Genomic DNA, 7,031 nt, shown 5'->3' on the forward strand with positions numbered 1-7,031 from the left:
TTTTTTTTTTTTTTTTTTTTTTTTTTTTTTTTCCTGTTAAATATTTGGTTTGCTTCTTGGAAGAAGAGTTGGAACTAAGTCACTCATACCGGTATAATTTGTGGTGGAGTCTCTAAATATTTCTGCATTAATTATTTGCAAATTCATCCCAAGGTACAATCTTGCAATGCCAGAGAAATAAAGCAGACTATCAGAAAAAAACATCCTTTCATTGAAGCCAAGCAAGAGAACTTAATATATACATCATATTACAATAATTTACTGCTTTAATGACAGAGTGCTTCAAAATGTTTGTAGAGTGAACGTTTGTTTCAACTTCAAGCTTTTATCAAAAATCCCACAAGGCCAAATGAACTTCTGCCACCATACATCCCTTCCTAGTGCTCTTCTCCCCTCTAGCTGATTTTAGCAAAGGGCCGTATCTTCCTACTAATAGGACAAGAATGTCCCTACATTTCTGCACTGTCTATAAGAACCTGCCAAAAGAACACTTGCTCACCGTCAAAAAAGCAAGCCTCTCAGAAAGCAACAAACTTTGCTCAAAATAAAGAGGAAAGCTTGGCTAATTTTTTCAAGTAGCATTGCAGCAAGACACCCCAGCACGCATTTTTATTGTTTTCTTTTTATGAATAAACCATGTTTTGAGAAAAAGTCTGTACCATTTATAATTTCTTTCTTTTCCCCAGAGTTGTAATTGGGCTCATTCTAGGACTCTTGGACATTGAATCCAGTACTGGGTTAATTTTCCAGGTTGTTTTCAAGTTCTATTTTTTGTATCACATGAAATGTTAGGTGTTGGTTCCTCACTATCAGTTTCCCATACAATTTGTATCTGAGTACTGTACTGTTGTTTCAGGATAATGAGAGAAGGGACAAATTTTCAAGGTAGAACAAAATTAAATTAGCAGTTGAGAAAATAAAAGCCATTTTGGTAAAAAGTGTGTGTTAAAGATGTCACACTCCCATGTTTGCTTTTCTGTAATAGTGTCTGATCCTAGCAGTAGAGATCAAAGGATATTACATTGTCCTCATGAATATTTTTCTGACATGCTCAACTCTTCTAGATTATGTTTGGCATGAGGATGAAGACAACGCGAAATACAAATCACTACACTTATGCATGCAAAACTTAACTGTCAAAAAGTTTTACCAACAATTCTGATTTCCTGCTTCCTTAGAGCACAAAATCAGAATACAAAGGAATAGCTCAAGTTTTTGTCAAAAAAAAAAAAAAAAAAAAACAAGAAACAAAAAACAAGCCAAATCAAGCCAAAACAAAACAAAAAAACAAAAACACAATATGAGCCCATTAGAAACCACAGACTTCACTTTTAAGCTGATTACTGATGGTTTTGTCTGAGATTCCAATAGATCCTAGACCTATGCCATCACAAAATTTTTATTACCAATTGAAATTTCTTTAGAATGCGCTGAAATTTGTAATCTAGAAGCCTTATCTTGGGAAAGAATTTAAGAATCCATTTTCTTTTTCAAAAGAAAGAGTCTACTCAGAACTCACCACAGAATAAAATAAAAATAGAGATGTCTGTGTTTATTAGAACTAGCAAAGCTTGTTTACCTAAGCTTTTGTGTCCCCTGGCTGATACTTAACAACACCTACTGGTGCAGAGTAAGCTCACACTATATTAAAAATTATAATGCCAAAATTTGGAAAAAGCTTCAGCTGGACTTGCCAAAGAAACACCAATAGAATTCCCAAGGTCTGATAAAATAAGAAAGCTGAGTTAAAGCTTTCCAAGAACTTTAACATTCACACTGGCTCTTTTCCATGCAGATTCTCTGGTGACTAACAAGAAGTATCCTTGAGCTACATTTTTTTTTTTCTTAAAAGGCACTATTAGTAGGGTCCTGCATATAGTTGCCCATTTTCACATTACACTAAATAAATTTAGTAAATCACTACCTTGCTATCAGACTTAGCTACCAAGGGTCAGTTATTTCAAAAGTTAATACTTTTTTTTTTTTTTTTTTTTTTTTTTTTTCCCCCCTATGGAGAAAATGCTAAAAAACATCCTGTGTATTCCTGGTGGTAATTCTAATTTGAACCAGATTTGTACGGTATTGATAAGACAAACTAAATGAACTGATGGTGAGAGAGAGCAGCTGGAATCTAGGCTTTATCAGGGCATTATGGGGCCCTGGAGATGCAGCAGAGAGAAAACCTCTTGTCTTGCCACAGTTAAGCAGTAGGAATCCTGCTGTCTCTTCAGTAAAGCAAATAGAGAAGTAGAAGACTCAACTACAACTTCACTCCTGAAAGCAGCAGAAAGGACAGTAGCAGGGATTAGTTTTCCTCCTTCCCTTCTATGAACTGTTCTCTTCATAGGCAATTAGCTGGACTGTGTTTACAGGGGACAAATGGCTACACTTCTGCAGTCTTCCACGAACCAAGAACACAGGCAACTAATAAACATCTCATTTAGCTTCAATATTTACTTAGTTCTGAAAGCCTCTCTCAAGTCAAGTGCCATCTGAATCAGCACGTGGGCTAGCAGCATGCTTTGTATCTGTGGACTCTCGTGCCCTTCTAAAGATAGTAGAAAAATGAATTTCCTGTCTGTATGGATACTCTTGGTGAATTATTCCCAATGAGTATGTGCTGAATCAGATCCTTACTCAACAAGGCCTGATGGTCATCTACTGCATCTCCTGTCTCCTGTAACATTCCAATTCTAACATAATGTTTTACTGCTATATTAAATGCTTGTCTGATCTCTTTTGTTTTAGTGTTATCCTTTATTAGTATATTTAAAATACTAGTAGCCAGAGCTCATTCAGGATTAGATGCCATTTATATAATAGATGATACAAAGCCATCAAGCCTGTCTTCTCTCATGACTTTTTTAAGCGTAAACTCACTTTCTATTTATGCTCTTTTTAAGATAATAATGTTTCCACCAGTGATTATTTGTTTTTTGCAGAAGAACACACTCCTCTGAAAGTCAGGTACCCATAACTGTTATTACATTCATGTCACAGATAAGAAACCTACAGTTTAAACTGAATGAACTATGTTAGTCATGAAGTTTCTTTATACTGGACCATGAGTCAATCATGCTTTCTGCTACACTTCTGTGTCATAATGTCTCAGGAAACTATCTCAGAGGCTACCAAGCTGACCCCGAAAGTATCAGTCACTGTTTTTGCTTCTGTGAAAAGGCCAGGCTGGGTGAGGGTTTGTTTTGGACAACAGGTATGCAATGGACAAACGTCATCCAGCAAAACCACAGGACAGCTCAACCTGCTCCTCCATGCGTCAAGATGAAAACTCAACAAGCACTTTGTCAGTCTTTCCCTTACAGCAAATTTCAGCGCATCCACAATATTCATTAACAGTTAATTTCCCTGAAACCCAAGGAAGGATTTTTTTCCCTGCATTTTCTTTTAGAAAAAGCCCTGAGCCAACTGTTCAGCACTGATTTAAGTGGTGTCACAGTGCTCCACATTCACTGATGATCTCTGCCCCCACCTTTTAGGCAGATGAAGAGATCAAAAGCAGAGTAATAAATAAAATGTGAAGGCAAGATACTTAACTCTAATAATTAATGTATCTCATTTGGGGTTTTATGTACTGAGGAAGATTGCCCAATGTTTTCTTTTCACAGCAGAAATAATACGAGCATTTTTAAATTCCTTTAATTTTTTGAAATGTCAAAAAAGCATCTACACACACACACTTTTATAAATCCTGCTCTGCAGAACAGTGACATCAAAGTGGTTCAAAGTTTTATTTTTTATTTTTATTTTTATTTTTTCTAACCTCTGAAGGTAATCAGCAACGCTGTGCTAATGGATCTGGGATATGACCAGAGGCAATTGTCACAAGTTTCCTAATGCTGACCAGGGGAGAATGAAGGAACACTAATGGTTCCTCATTGTTGTTGCAAAAAGGAAACTCGGCAAGAGAAAAAATCAAAAGCTTATTTCTCAAAATATTTGATTTCCTAACAGCAAAGAAGAGTACGGTGGAATAGAGATCTAGACTTTGTGACTCAATTTGTCATTAAAAGCTAACTGTCCTAGCAGACTCACCTGCGCAAAGAGTAAATTTCAACATATCAATGTCTTTTTCTCATTTTTCATTTTATTTTTTCTCTTTGAAACATGAATTTTGCTAATAATCTTTTTCAGTATATCTTTTACCAGGTGAACAGTTGGTCCAATTTTAAAACACCATTTCTTCCAGAGTTTCTCATCTATAGGGTTTTAAATAAAATACTGCAATAAACTACAGAAACATGAATTGTTTTTTGTTGTTGTTTGTTTGTTTGTTTGTTTGTTTGTTTGTTTGTTTCCACTGCGGGTTATCTCTTTCTTTTTTATGTACAAACCTGTAATAGACCTTATAGCTCTATCCCAAGACCCTACACAAGAACTGAACTTCCTCTTCTAGAACACAAAACTGAGCAGAAATCTACAATTCTTGTATTTTAAGAGCAAAGCCATTAAATTTCTGCAACTCAAGGTGTAAATATGAAGGCAGCAGGAAGATACAGACACTGCTGAAAGAGAATTATCAGTTGTCCTGTTCTGGGAGATCTGGTAAAAGCAATCTGTGATTTTCTGCCAGCAGGGAGAATTTCGCAGTTTCAAAAAAATATATTCAGTTGTGAACTGTATTCTGCTGTGATGGAAAAAAGAAACCAACAGATTTTTTCCTCATTTAGATGTAGTGTACATGCTTTATCTTCTATCTCTACTTATTTACTACTAATAATCTCTCTAAAAGTATAAGAATTTTGCCAATAATGAAAGAGAATTTCCCACTAGTAGTTTAGGGGAAAATTTATAATTTCAAACATTTACATAAAAATATTTGTAAACATTTGCTATGGCAAGCTTGACCTTAATAAAGACTAATTCTGGTTGAAAATTAAAAAAGAATCAAACAGTGTAGGTTGCCCAGGGCCATCCATGCCTGGACTGCTGTACTTCTCAGTGGGTCCTTGACAATTATGTTGTGCATCTCTTGATTTTAATTTCAAATTAAAATTTCAAATTCAAATTTTCTTGATTTTAATCTTCAAAAGGCTGTTATTAATTTTGAGGGGGAAATTGCATTTCTATTAAAATAAATAATGATTTGATGAATTTAAAAATAACTTTTATACAGTATCCTCCTCTTGTGGCACAAACCTGGATTAGCAAATCATATCTATGTTGTACCAGTTTAGATTACATTAATTTTGCTCAACACTGGCACAAAGGAGTGCCATGGCACTTACAGATTAGCCCAGTATACCATGCAACTGGTAACAAGATGCTGTGCTATACAGAACTACAGCATCTTTTCTGAAACTACTAGAGCTATTTAGCCATGGAAGCTTCTTCTGCAGCAAGCCATGTCTACAAATACCAACTTCAAATCTTGACAAATACATCCTCTTATTTTAAACCACTAGCCACCTAACAGTGTGCTACCTACTGCAGCACAACAACGATGTAGAAGAAAGGACTCCAACTGCAGCATCTTCTTGCAATTGTGTGTCCCTGAACAAGTGGTGCTGGTCTGGCCAAAGAGGACTCTACGTTTTCTGTGAGACTCTACAGGTTTGCAGCTTCTTGTAAAATGGCTTTGGTCTGCTCAGCAAAGGCTGCTTAGTCATCAGTTAGAGCCAGTTTCCAAAGCACTGGTTGTCCCCTCATAGCATTTTTGCTAGTTTTAAATTAACTAGAATTGTGTACGCAGTTTGATAAAGCAATTGATACCATGCTTGGGCATAACAGCGTTACGTATACACCAGTTGTTTTTTTTCCCATAATTTCTCTAGAAATTTTCCATGTTATGGAAAGATCATTATGATATGGTGCTCAGGTCACTCAATGATCTCAAGAGATTCTATCCAACCCCTACAATTCAGAAATTCTGTGATTCTTTACTTCTTGCAAATAAGACAATTTGATAAAACAGGAAAAAGCCTATAAAAAAAGTGGCATTGCAGACAGCTTTCAAGAGTAAGTTGTTGTTAAGCAGACTCTTTTTAATTATTTGATCATTAGTATTAATTCACCAGCAATCTTTATTGTATTACATATGTGATACTAATTCAACTAATCTTTTCTAATTTTCTAATACAATTGATCTTTTCTATACTGGCCATACTTTCGCAGATCTCTCTTAGATGCAGTAAAACTTTTTAATCACCTGAACAAATTTCTTCATCTGAAGACTGTATTAAATCACTGGGTGCACAGACATGGACAATGGACTAATGTCTTCTACCATCTGATTTCATATCTAATTAATATCGCCTCCTTGCTGTAAGTTACTAATGTCACTACCTTGCTGACAAAAAAAAAAAAAAAAAAAAAAAAAAGTGAAAAAATGTTGAAGGAAAAAGAGCTAAGGCAGTTCAAACAGTTAAAATTGCTGAGCTGAGCTGAATTAGCTGCTTTTGTCTGGATCATACTAGGAAGCACATGCAGAAAAAGAAAATACTTCACTGCAAGATAAATTTGGGCAGTAACTTTTAGCAGCCTGTAGTAACCTCTGTGATAGGAATCTTAAAGAGGACATCTGCTTGTGGTTTTAAATAATGATATTCCCCTGAAAACTTAAACAGAAATCAAAGTAAGACCTGTGGTGCTCCTAAGTGTAGGTAGACTGACTTCAGCTTGAGAACAAATCCAGTGGTTATTCTAATTATTAAAACATTAAACTGAAACATAGTTATTTCTTATAAGATGACACAATGAATGTTTGGTGACTTTCCTACAACATTATTCCTGCAACCCTTAATATTTCTGATCAGTATGCTTTATTGTATTTCCATTTAATCAGGAAATACACAAGAAAAACAGTTATATATTTTGTGAAGGGAGGAATGGAGGAAGGGAGGCAAGGAAGAAGGGATGGAGGGAGGGAGAAAAGGAAGAAGGGAGGGAGGGAGAGAGGGAGGGAGGGAGGGAGGGAAGGAAGGGAGGGAGAGAAAAAGGAAGGAAGGAAGAGAGGGAATGAGAGAGGGAAGGAAAGGAAGGAAGGAATGGAAGGAAAGGAAGGAAAGGATGGA

The sequence above is a fragment of the Lagopus leucura genome, unplaced genomic scaffold (genome assembly GCF_019238085.1).
Source record: "Lagopus leucura isolate 7727_CA_CO unplaced genomic scaffold, USGS_WTPT01 27-100_obj-0_obj, whole genome shotgun sequence".
In the NCBI taxonomy this organism is placed as follows: domain Eukaryota; kingdom Metazoa; phylum Chordata; class Aves; order Galliformes; family Phasianidae; genus Lagopus; species Lagopus leucura.